Raw genomic sequence first — 13,422 nt, 5'->3', positions numbered from 1 at the left:
TAACAAAAGTGCCATTGATAAGTGGGCCTCCCTGATGTCTCAGAGGTAAAGAAACAGTATGCAATGCAGGAGACTTGGGTTTGATCCCTGGGTTAGGAAGATGCCCCGGAGAAGGAAATGGAAACCCACTCCAGTATTCTTGCCTGGGAAATCCCATGGACAGAGGAGCCTGGTGGGCTACAGCCCACAGGGTCACAAAGAGTTGGACACGACTGAGTGACTAAGCCACCACCACAATTGATGAGTGGCTTAAAAACAACAGACATTTATTTTCTGGAGGCTGGGAAGTCCAAGATTAAGATGTGGGCAGGGTTGGTTTCTTTTGAGGCCTCTCTCTTTGGCTTGCAGACGGCTGCCTTGCCCACAGACTGTCTTCCTTCTCTGCTCGCCGATGTCCTAATCTTCTCTTACTGTGTATATGCTAAGTTGCTCAGTCATGTCCGACTCTTTGGCACCCCATGGACTGTAGCCCGCCAGGCTCCTCTGTCCATGGGATTCTCCAGGCAAGAACACTTGAGTGGGTTGCCATGCCCTCCTCCAAGGTGATCTTCCAGACCCAGGGATCGAACCCACATCTCTTATGTCTCCTGCATTGGCAAGCGGGTTCTTTCCCACTAGTGCCACCTGGGCCTCTTATTATATGGACACAAGTCAGATTGGATTAGGGTCCACCTGTATGACTTTGTTTAACTTTAATTACCTTTTTGAAGACACTCTCCTAAGACAGTCACTTTCTGAGGTCTTGGGGGTTAGAACTTCAACATAGGAATTGGGGGCGGGGGTTACAACTCAACCCTTAACTCACACTGTGGGCAAGGTAAAGAGAATCAAGATGAATGGAGAAGCCACTGGGAACTATTAACAGCAGAAGCTTCCATCATCCTTGGGCCTGGAGAAACAAAAGAGAAAGGGTGTGCTATTCCTAGAACCCATCCAGAGCTGTGGTCATAGCAGAGGGGCCACCCAACATGGGTGCTATATGACAGAGGAAGGCACCCATGGTGGAGACCAGGCTCTGGCAGGGAGGGAGGGAGGGGGAAGACCCACCCCTCTCTCTTCCCGCCCTTCACACTCCTCTCTTCACACTCTTCTTCTACTCAAAGTGCTTCCCTTTGGTCAAGAGCCGAGAAAGAGGCGCTGAGAACAGCAAAGCCTGGGGGCTGCAGCTTGTAGATGTCAGGCTTTGAGGCAGGGAACGGGATGACAAGTGTGGCCAGGGGTGGGAGGGGAGTGGTAAGATTTGAGTGGGACGATGAAGAATCACCAGCTCAGTGGAGAAAACAAAGACATTTCCAAAGGAGGAATTAATTATGCATACTCAGTAACATAAATGGGCTTTAAAGTATCATTGGAAAACAGAAAATGCTACTTAGCTGCAAAAAATATTAGTCATCCATTTGAAACTGAACCACGTATTCATGTAACCATTTCCAGTCCCAGAAGTTACTATTCTAAGATACTTGTTTGCAGAAGTAAAGCCGAATGATAGAAAAATAGGTTTGTCAATCTTGTCATGTTGAACACTTATGTTTTTAAAGTGGGATGGGAAGTATTATTGGAACGGTTTTGGAATAGAAAGCAGCTCTCTGACTCAGGAGGGTGTCTGTATGACCACACCCATCAATCGTCACAGCATGGTTATATGAACTGGGTACGACCCCTGTGTTATCGCGCTGGGTGCACCATAACAAAATACCATAGGCTGGTGGCTTTGACTACAGAAATTTGTTTTCTCACCACTCTGGAGGCTGGAAGCCTGAGACCCAGTGTTGACAGGGTGGACGTCTGCTGAGAGCTCCCTTTGGGAGCTCCTTTTCAGTGTGTGCTCACACGGTCTTTCCTAGGTGACTCTGCAGGGGGAAAAAGTGAGGGGGATGGAGGGAGGGGGAGAAAGAGCCGTCTCTTGGTGTCTCTCCTTTTTTTTTTTTTTTTTTTCCTTGCTGCTGCTGCTGCTAAGTCGCTTCAGTTGTGTCTGACTGGGCGACCCCATAGACGGTAGCCCACCAGGCTCCCCCGTCCCTGGGATTCTCCAGGTAAAAACACTGGGTGGGTTGCCATTTCCTTCTCCACTTCTTTTTTTTTTTTACCTAAGTTCAAATCATCCTGACTTTATGATCACAGAAATACTATAAATATCCACAGTTGGTGAACACTGTTATAACAAATACAGATAGAAGGATGGATAGAGAGCTGCATAGATAGAGTGACTGTAACAGGAATAGGCTCAATCTGCACATGCTGTTTTTAAAGTATAGTGTTGAATTTAGTGTTACTTGAATTTTTAAAAAAATTTATTTAATCACACCAGGGCTTAGTTGCGGCAGGTACAATCTAGTTTGCTGACCAGGGATCAAACCCAGGCCCCCTGCATTGGGACACAGGCTTGATCCCTGAGTCAGGAAGATCCCCTGGAGGAGGAAATGGCAACCCACTCCAGTATCCTTGTCTGGAAAATCCCATGGACAGAGGAGCATGGCAGGCTACAGTCCATGTGGTCGCAGAGAGTTGGAGACGACTGAGCGACTTAGCACACACTCATGCATTTCCCTAAAGGCTCCACATCCAAATACAGCCGCTCTGGGGGTTAAGACTTCAACATATGAGTTTTGGAGGGGACCCAAACATTCAGTCCATAACATCCCACGTAGTGATATGAAATAGATGACACTTGATATGTTGATACTGATAGTCATTAAATCAATAAAACTTCATTGCACACCTACTGTGCACCAGAATCTCTGCTAGGCTCTGAGATTATAGGTAGAAGGAAAAAAAAAAACTGCCTCAGTCTTTAATGAGTTTATAACTTGAAGAGAGACAGAGAAGCTGTTAGAACACAGTGGTCACTGCCAGGAGAGCCTGAGCATTTGTGCTAAGTCACTCGGTCATGTTCAGCTCTTTGAGACCCCTTGGACTGTAGCCCGCCAGGCTCCTCTATGGATGGGATTCTCCAGACAAGAATACTGGAGTGGGTTGCCATTTCCTTCTCCAGACCCAGGGACCGAACCCACATCTCTTGGGTCTCCTGAACTGGCAGCGGGTTCTTTTCCACTAGCACCCCTGGTGACTCAGATGGTAAAGATTTCACCTGCAATGCGGGAGACCTGGGTTCTATCCCCAGGTCAGGAAGATCTCCTGGAGGAGGGCATAGGTACCAGTATTCTTGCCTGGGATTTCCATGGACAGAGGAGCCTGGCGGGCTGCAGTCCATGGGGTCGCAAAAGAGTCAGGACATGACTGAGCGACTAACACTTTCACTTTCTGTTCAGTGCCTCCTGGGAAGCCCCAGAGCTCCTAGACAGGACGAATAAACCACTCCCTGGAGGCAGCAGAAGTGATGTGCAAGCAGAAACGGAGGATGAGGAGTATTGGATAGTAAACACGGGGTGGGACAGACAAGGGGGAGCATTCAGGATTGAGGAAGACGATACACAGAACTAGGGTGACCAGGATCCTGGTTTGCCCGGGGCTGTCCTGGTTTTAGCACTAAAAATCCCACATCTGGGAAAGCTCGGGGTCGCTGAGCCTTATATGCTGCTGCTGCTGCTAAGTCGCTTCAGTTGTGTCCAACTCTATGTGACCCCATAGAAGGCAGCCCACTCAAATGAACTCGAAATGAAAAAGGAGACGTTTCAACAGACAACACAGAAAGAGAAAGGATCATAAGAGACAATTAGAAACAACTGCATGACAATAAAATGGATAACCTGGAACAAATGGACAAATTCTTAGAAAAGTACAATCTTCTAAGACTGAACCAGGAAGAAAGAGAAAATATGAATAAGTCAAGCACCAACACCAGTCACAAGCTCTAACTATGAACAGATCAATCACAAGCACTACTAACTGGGATCAAAAGTCTCCAACAAAGAAATGCCTGGGACTTCACAGATGAATGCTCTCAAATGGTAGAGATGTGATAATACCTATGCTGGTCAAACTGTTCCAGAAAAATGTGGAGGGAGGAGCATTCCCAACTCATTCTGTGAGGCCACCATCACCATGAACCAAAAGGAAGCAGAAATGCCACACAGAAAAGAAAGTTACAGGCTAACATCACTGATGAACATCAACGCAAAAATCCTGGGGAAAATTGTAGCAAAAACCAAACAAAAACACATGAAAAGGATCATACACCAAGTTCAAGTGGGGTTTATCCCAGGGATTCAAAGATTCTTCGCTATCTGCAAATCAATCAATGTGATACACTATATTGACAAACTGAAAGATAAAAAGCATACGATAATCTTGATCGATGCAGAGAAAGGTTTTGACAAAACTAAATACCAGTTTAAAAAGCACTCCATAAATGGGCATGGAAGATACCTACCTCAACATAAGAAAGGTCATATAGGAAAATCTCTCAGCAAACATTATTCTCAATGGTGTCAAAATGTAAGCATTTCCTCTAAGATCAGCATCAAGATCATGGTGCCCACTCTATTCCTATTAATCAATAGAGTTTTTTAAGTCATAGACACAGCAATCAGAGAAGAAAACAAGAAAGAACGCATATTGGAAAAGAAGAAGTCCATCTGTCATTGATTGCAGATGACCTGTTTCTATTCATAGAAGACCCTATAGGTAGAACCAGAAAATTACTAGAGCTAATCAATGAATTTAGTAAAGCCCAGGATACAAAATTAATACACAGAAATCCTTTGCAGACTTACAGCACAACAAGAAAAATCAGAAAGAGAAACTAAGAAAAAAGTGCCATTCCCCACTGCAACAAGAAGAATAGCATAGCTAGGAATGCTGCTGCTGCTAAGTCACGTCAGTCACGTCCGACTCTGTGCGACCCCATAGATGGGAGCCCACCAGGCTCCCCCATCCCTGGGATTCTCCAGGCAAGAACACTGGAGTGGGTTGCTATTTCCTTCTCCAATGCATCAAAGTGAAATGTGAAAGTGAAGTCGCTCAGTCGTGTCCGACTCTTCGGGACCTCATGGACTGTAGCCTATCAGGCTCCTTGTACATGGGATTTTCCAGGCAAGAGTACTGGAGTGGGTTTCCATTTTTCTTCCCCAATAGCTAGGATTAAAGTTACCTAAACAGACAAAACACATGTATGCAGAAAGACAGGCTGTATGATGAAAGATAGCCAAGTTGAAACAAACAGATAGAAAGATATGCCTTGTTCTTGACTTGAAAGAAATCAATGTTGTGAAAATGACTATACTACCCAAAGCAATCTGAAGATTCAATTCATCCCTATCAAACAACCAATGACTTTTTTTTTTTTAAAGAACTAGGACGAACAATTTTACAATTTACATGGGGGGAAAAAAGACCCAGAAGGGCCAAAGCAATCTTGGAAAGAAAGGTGGAACTGGAGGAATCAACCTTCTGACTTCAGACTATACTACCAAGACACTATGGTACAGGCACAAAAGCAGAAACAGAGGGCAATGGAACAAGACACAAAGCTGAGAGATAAACCCACACCCCTATAGGCATCTTTTCTTTGACAAGGGAGGCAAGAATGTACAATGGAAAAAGGACAGAAAAGACAGCCTCTTCAGTAAGTGGTGCTGGGAAACTGGACAACTACATGTAAAAGAATGAAATTAGAACGCTTCTTCATACTATACACAAAAATAATTCACAATGGGTTAAAGACCAAAAGTAAGGCCAGAAACTATAAAATTCTTAAAGGAAAACATAGGCAGAACACTCTTTGCCATTTATCACAGCAAGACCTCCGAGAATGACTGAAATAAAAATAAAAATAAATGGCATCTAGAGAAACTTCAAAGTATATAAGCAGCAAAGAAAACTATAAACAAGATGAAAGGACAACCCTCAGAATAGGAGAAAGTAATTGTAAATGAAGCAATTGACAAAGGATTATCTACAAAGTACACAAGTAGATCATCAAGCCTAATATCAGATAAAAAGCAACCAACTGAAAAGTGACCAGAAGACATGAACAAATTTATCCAAAGACGACATTAAGAAGGCCACCAAACACACGCGAAGATGCTCCACATCACTCATTACTAATGAAACGCTAATCAAAACTACATGAGGTATCACCTCACACCAGTCAGAATGGCCATCATCAACAATTCTACAAATAATAAATGCTGGACAGGACATGGAAGAAAGGGAACCCTCTTGCACTGTTGGTAGACATGTAAATGGATACAGCCACTATGGAGAGGGAATGTAGGTTTCTTTAAAAAGTAGGAATAAAGCTACCATATGATGCAACAATCCCCTACTGGCCATATAGCCGGAGAAAACCATACCTCTAAAAAGACACATGTACCCCAATGTCCACTGCAGCACTATTTAAAATAGCCAGGGCATGGAAGCAACCTAATGTCTATCAAGAGAACAATGTATAAAGAAGTTGTGGAACATATACACAATGGAATATTACTCAGCCACAAAAAGGAACAATACGAGTCAGTTTAACTGAGGTAGATGAACCTAGAAACTGTGATACAGAGTGAAGTAAGTCAGAAAGAGAAAAACAAATATAGTATACGAATGCATACACATGGAATCTTGTAAAATGGTACTGGTGAATATTTGAAGGGCAGAAATAGATACACAGATGTAGAGGAAGGACTTGTGAACTCAGCTGGAGAAGGAGAGGGTGGGATGAATTGAGAGAGTAGCACTGAAACATCACCTACTACCATATGTAAAATAGCTAGCTAGTGGGAAGTTGCTATATAACATGGGGAGCCCAGCATTGTCCTCTGTGACGACCTAGAGGGTGGGATGGCGGGAAGTGGGAGGCAGGCTCACCAAAGAGTGGATAATATACTTATGGCCTATTCGTGTTGTTGTATGAGGAAAACAAACCAAACAATGTAAAGCAGTTATCCTTCAATTAAAAATTAATAAATACAATCTGAAAACTATCATTCAACACTTTTGTACTGTCGTCTAAAGCTATATGGGATCATCGTCTATTCCTAGCTATTTTTCCACTATAAGTGCTTATAAATGTCATTAAAGGTTTTGAAAATATGATTTTAATAGCTACACAGTATTGCTTAATATCTCACACATAAATAACATTTCAGTCTCAACATAGAAACATAATACCAAAAAAGGTTTCCATTTTAAACTAAAGCTTGCATTTTAATTCAGTTCAGTGAGAATTCCTCTGAAGGCCTAAAATTCTTATGAAAAGTACATTATGTGGAGTCCTTCTTGCTTTCATCTGTTATGCCGTATCCTCATTTACTTCTAAGGACTCTTGGACTTTTGACATTTTTGCCTGAGGCTGTAATTTTTGACTGAGATAAAATCTTAAATTTAGATATTAAGAATGTCAAGAAGCACTCTTGTAAGTGTGAGTCACTCAGTCATGTCCAGTTATTCGTGACCCATGGACTGTAGCCCACCAGGTCCTCTGTCCACAGAATTTTCCAGGCAAGAATATTGGAGTGTGTAGCCATTCCTTTCTCAAGGGGCTCTTCCTGACCCAGGGGTCAAACCCTGGTCTCCCGCATTGCAGGCAGATTCTTTACCATATGAACCACCAGAGAACCCTGACCCGGGTGTACACGGATGTAAAAATCCTCAAAAGAATATTAGCAAACCAAATTGAAGACACATTAAAAAGAATCATACACTATGATCAAATGGAATTTATTCTGTGCCTGCAAGCTTGATTTAGTATTTGCACATCAATCACTGTGATACACAATATGAGCAAAATTAAGAATGAAATCATGTGATCTTCTCAATAATTGCAGAAAAAGCTTTCAACAAAGTGTAACATCAATTTTGGTACAATCTCTCAATACAGTGGTTAAACATGGAACATCCTAAAGGGTATATAAGACAAGCCCACAGCTAACATCCAAGTCAGTGGTAAAGAGGTGAAAGATTTTCCTAAAAGATCAGGAATAGTACAAGGATGCCCACTCTCACCAATCTTGTTCAACATAGTAGTGGAAGTGTCCTACCCAGAATAACTAGGCAAGAAAAGGAAATAAAAGCATCCCCATTGGAACAAATGAAGTTACACTGCCACTATTCGATTATGACAGAATTTATATGAAACCATAAAAACTCCACCAAGTAACAAGTATTAAAACTAATAAACTCAGCAATGTAGCAGGATATGAGCCATCAGAGAGAGAACAGAACAGTACCATATACAAATGCATCAAAAAAAAAAAAACATGAAATAAATTTTACCGACGAGCAGAAACACCTGTACAGTCACAGGCTCTAAGACATAGAGTCTGGATTCAAATCCCACCTTACACTGACCTGCAGAGTGACCCAGGGCAAATCACACAATGATCTGAGGCTCAACATATTCAACTGTAAAATGGACACAAACCCAGTATCTCCTCCCAGGGCTGTGAAACTCCAAGGAAATGCTTATTTAGGCCCGGGCATTGGAGTGTCTCCGGGAGCCTCTCCTTGTATGAAACTCCTCTAGAACTGGGCTCTTCTGATCCTGTGGGTGAGGGTCAAGTGTAGAGCCTGGGAGCCAAATGGGACTGGACAATGACGAGGACAAAAAAATATACTAGTTCTGTGTCAGGGAGGGAAGTCACCTCCTTTCCAGATCTCAGAGTGGGGCCTGCACCGAAGGCCCGGGGGATGTACAATCATATGTGAACCCCGAACCGCCCCCCCACCCCCAGCAGGGATGGAGCCTTCCTGGCAAGAACCTTCTGTCTGGTCCGGGCTTCAGTGTGATGTGGTGCTGCTCCCTGAGTTCTCCAGGTCTCCACCAGGCAAAGAGCTCTTGGGACTTGGAGGTCTATTAAACCACAGGTGCCTGAGAGTCAGAATGACACAAGGGCTAACAACATTGAAAATTAGCTATATTTAAAAAAATGACAGAAGTACAGACAGGGCAGGGTATGAGAAGCAGAAGGATTGACTACCTCGCAAGCCTTTAGCAGAAATATCTCCACACCAGCTCAGCAGAGCCCACAGGAGGAAAATATAATGGAAAAGCAGGCTATGGGTATATCTCTACACTGCTGGACCCAGGGACCCAAGTCCCAATCCACCAATATTATTTTGCATATCCAGACAGCAAGAGGGAGAAACACAGACCTTGCCTTAGGAAGTCTCAGCCAGACTTAATATTGGGGTTGCTGAGCATGGTTACATGGTCACTAGGGTCACTCAGTCCCTCCTCTGTGCTCACATCCTCTGTCCTCACAGAAACATACATGGTTCACTACAGAGAACCCTCTGAGGGTACTTGTGTATACTAGAAACAGGCAATGGTGAAGTGTGAAGAGAAGACACAGAAACGGAAACATGCTTCTGGGGTGCTGTACAAATTTCCAAAGATCTGAAGTTCTTGATACTTGGCATTTTTAAAAGAAGCTTCTTAATGTGTAAACGCAGAAAGGATATTTCCAGGAGAAAGGACAAAGGAATCGTCCCATTGGGACAATTTGGTGTCCATGTGGGAAAGTTAGTTGGATCCCTACCTCAAAAGACAGCACCAAATCAATTAGACACATAGTAAAAACCAACAATTGAAGGAAAAACTTGACAAAATTTCGAACCATTTTTGATGAGGGAATATCTTTTCTTTAAATTGAGGTATTGTTGATTTACAATTTGTTTAAGGTTTACAGCAAAGTGATTCAGTGATTCAGCCTCTCAGGTACTTCCTTGGACAAAATTCATTCCCTTTGGGAGGCCCCTAGGCCATGCCCTCTACTCAGAACAGCTAAGAATCCTGAATAGGCAAAGCAGCATGTCGTGGTGCTCAGTGAGGGTTTTTAGACTGAATAAACTATTCTAACACGATACAAGGAACAAGCCCAGAGTTTAAGAGAGGATCTCCAAACCTACCTTCCAAAAGGAGGTCTTGCTCCCTTGAATGTCAGTGCGTGAAACAGCGCTTGGGAAGGGAAAAGGTGTGTCATGAATATTTGGTCTGCAGAGGAGACAAAGTAGTGTGTAGAGATGATGTGCAGGCATGTCCCAGGACACTGAACACACGGACAGAGTGACCGGACTCTCAGCCCTGCTCTGGGGGCATTGCACTCTCTCCATCCCTGACAGAGCATGAGCAGCTCACACGTGTCTTGGCGAGTATGGTCACATGACCTGGACCTGGCCAATCAGTGTGCTCCATCCCTGGGCACCATGATTGGCACTGACCAATCGGGACCCAGGACCAGGCCTCAAGCTGGATTCAAAGGAAGAGGAGGGCTGGCTCTGCCGGAAGGGGTGGGGGCCTGTGAGGTCAGGCTGCAGCAGTGGGAGGGGGTGTGAGTTCACCTGGGGCAGTTGGTGACCTTCTTGCGCCCGTTAGGGCAGAGCCGCTGGCCTGAGAAGGAGGGCGCTGCTGAGCCCAGGGGTTGAGAGCGCCGGTTCCTGCTGTGGTCCCTGGGCTCCACCTGAGACCGGAGGGAAGCCGCCTGCCCGTGAGTCCTCTCCTGCTTGACTGTCAGCTTGTTTGGACTACGCTGGGTTTTCTGTCCAGCTGGCTACGTGAAGATCCTGGAAATGCACCTGTGTGGGTTTTGGCTGGCTTCAGGGAAGAAATGCCAGATGACACTGGGAGACTCCAGTTTAATCCGGATTCAGGTCATATCTCTTGAAAGTGAAGTGAAAGTCCCTCAGTCGTGCCCACCTCTTGGCGACCCTGTGGGCTATACAGTCCATGGAATTCTGCAGGCCAGAATACTGGAGTGGGTAGCCTTTCCCTTCTCCAGGGGATCTTCCCAGTCCAGGGATTGAACCCAGGTTTCCCGCATTGCAGGCAGATTCTTTACTAGCTGAGCCACAAGAGAAGCCCGAGAATACTGCAGTGGGTAGTCTGTCCCTTGTGTAGCGGATCAGCATTCCCGACCCAGGAATCAAACCGGGGTCTCATGCATGGCAGGAGAATCCTTTACCAGCTGAGCTATCAGGGAAGCCCAGTATCTCTTAAGGCCAGCTATTCATTGTAGTATCAACCATATTAGTCTTCATGGGGTTAAGGTAGCAACCTGCTAAGGTAGCCATCGATGTGCTTTTTCTAGAGGACAAAACTGGGGCTCAGAGAAGGGGGTAACACAGCTAGAGCAAGGAAGTGTGTACCTAGACAAAAACCCCCCGATCCTGCTGTTAGAACTCAGGGAAGCCATACGGTGTGGCTTGTCCATGTGACGGGGGCTAAGACACCCAGCCCACACCGGATACTGTGGGGACCTGACTTGGTAACTGCCTTCTCGCAGCTCTGAGACTCAAAAAAGCGATTTTCACTGGAGAGAGGAAGGATACGTCCCTCCATCCAACCCACCACATCCTCCAGGTACTCCCACACCCTGCCCCCTTTCTCTTTCTTTGTGAGGGAATAAGTGTCACGCTCATGTGACCACATTGGCTGTCCACTGTTCACGAGCTACCACCTGGAGCTGCTACCAGAGAGGCCAAGAGCCTTTGCCCCCGAGTACCCCTCTTTCCTTTGCACCGTGGGGGCCCTTCTCGACACCTGCACACCAGAGGCCGTTTCTGAGGCATGCAGGGACCCTCCTTCAGTTTGCAACAGATTGCATCCATCACTGTCCTTTCAATGCTTCCCTTGACACTCAGCTCCTGAGCTCCTTTGTCTGCATTGCGACCCACCTGGCTGCCACGGGAGGGACAGAGCTGACCATGAATCCAAAGCTCAGATCTGACAGGCAGGAATCTGTGTATAAAGGGCCTGATTAATCATGCCGTAGAGGCTGTAGTGGGCTCCAAGGATCCGTAAGTAGGACTTGGGCCAAAGTGATTCCACAGCTGTTTTAATGCCTGGGGAGGGTCTGGCTATAGTGGGGGTGGGGTGAGTCTCCTGAGGTTCTGAAGGCCCACTGTGTGCAGATTCATGGCACATAGAGAAGAGAAGGCGGAGTCCTTCCCTGGAGGTGGTCCAAGCTCATGGATGAGCCAGACAGGCAGGCAGGGCACGAAAGCACCTGAGCTGCCATTATGAGTGAATGGTGTGGGGGCAGAGGAAGAGAACCAGGTCTGCTCGCTTATTGGCGCCCAGGGCAGGTTGTCCCCAGACTAAACACTTATTATGGTGATGACCGTCACTGCTGTCTGCAAAGGGTTTACATTGGTGTGTGTCTTCATCGAGTGGTCAGGCCGTCTCTAAGCTACACTGGCCATGAGCATTGCCTCTCCTTGGAACTTGACATGATTCGTCTCTTCCTTATGGAACATTCATTTCTAAGAGGGTTTTTGGGCCACAAGGATGTTGGGTTTTTCTCTAGCTTTGTCTCATGAGGAACGCTTTTCCACTTGTTGATGTGGTTTGTTTTCCCAGCTCTCTTTCTTGCTTTATTTTATCAATTTGTTTCTGCCAGAGGAAGAGCTCAGAATTTGCCTCTGGCTGATATGTGACACTTACAACAGCGACACCCACCTGGGTATTATGACCACATTTGCCGAAAGGGCTTTGTTTTGCAGAAGACATCTTGAAAGTACCTACACTGTCCTTTCAGATTCCCAAAGGCTATTTGAAATGAAAGAAAAACAAGAATTCTCAAGTTTAGTCTTACAATATGTGGGGAGTCAGAAAAATCCCCTGGAGAAGGGAAACACCACCCACTCCAGTATTCTGGCCTAGAGAATTCCATGGAGTGCCTACTCCGTGGGGTCACAAAGAATCAGACAAAATCTGATGACTAATCAACAACACCGAAGCTTCACCATTTGTCAGAGATAACAACAGTATTTACACGACCGTGTGCATGTTCAGTGGCTCATACGTGTCAAACTCTTTGCAGCCCTGTAGCCCCTAAGATCCTCTCTCTGTGGAATTTTTCAGGCAAGAATACTGAAATGGGTTGCCATTTCCTCCTCCAGGGAATCTTCCCAACCCAGGAATTGAACCCAGGTCTCCTGCATCTCCTACATTCGCTGTCGGGTTCTTTTCTGCTGAACCACCTGGGAAACAAGTCATTACATCACTGGGTTATCCTAAAGTACTTAACTTGGAGTCTGGCACTGGGGAAGTTCTCACTGGTGATGTGAATATTCAGTCATGTATCATTATTGCTCATATGATAATGAAATGGCCATGCTCATAAAGGAGAAAGAAGAGCCTTTCCAAGTCCAATTAAATCCTTTGCCACACATATGTTTTTAAAAACTTCTTGACTTTGAAATGAACATCAAACATAAAGACATTGGTTGTGGCCTCCAGAAAAGATTGAGCTGTATCAATAAGTGACGAGGATTCTTCTCCCAGTTCCAAAATGCATGCGTTGTTTCCCAGGCACCACCGAGCACTTCTCCGGTGGGCTGAGAGAGGCTGAGTCACTCACCAGAGACAACACAGCAGCAGACCAGGACTCCGACCCAGGTCGCTGAAACCACGGCTCCCTCCTGTGCCCATCTGACCTGCCCCTTGAGGGCAGCAGGAGGATCTGGGCTCCCCTGGCCTGAGCCCCTGGGCCTGCCTCCCCTCGTCCGTGCTGGGATGTGTCCATT

The sequence above is a fragment of the Bubalus kerabau genome, chromosome 14 (assembly GCF_029407905.1).
Source record: "Bubalus kerabau isolate K-KA32 ecotype Philippines breed swamp buffalo chromosome 14, PCC_UOA_SB_1v2, whole genome shotgun sequence".
NCBI lineage: Eukaryota > Metazoa > Chordata > Mammalia > Artiodactyla > Bovidae > Bubalus > Bubalus kerabau.
The sequence above is the reverse complement of the archived record's forward strand: the minus strand, read 5'-3'. Positions refer to the sequence as shown.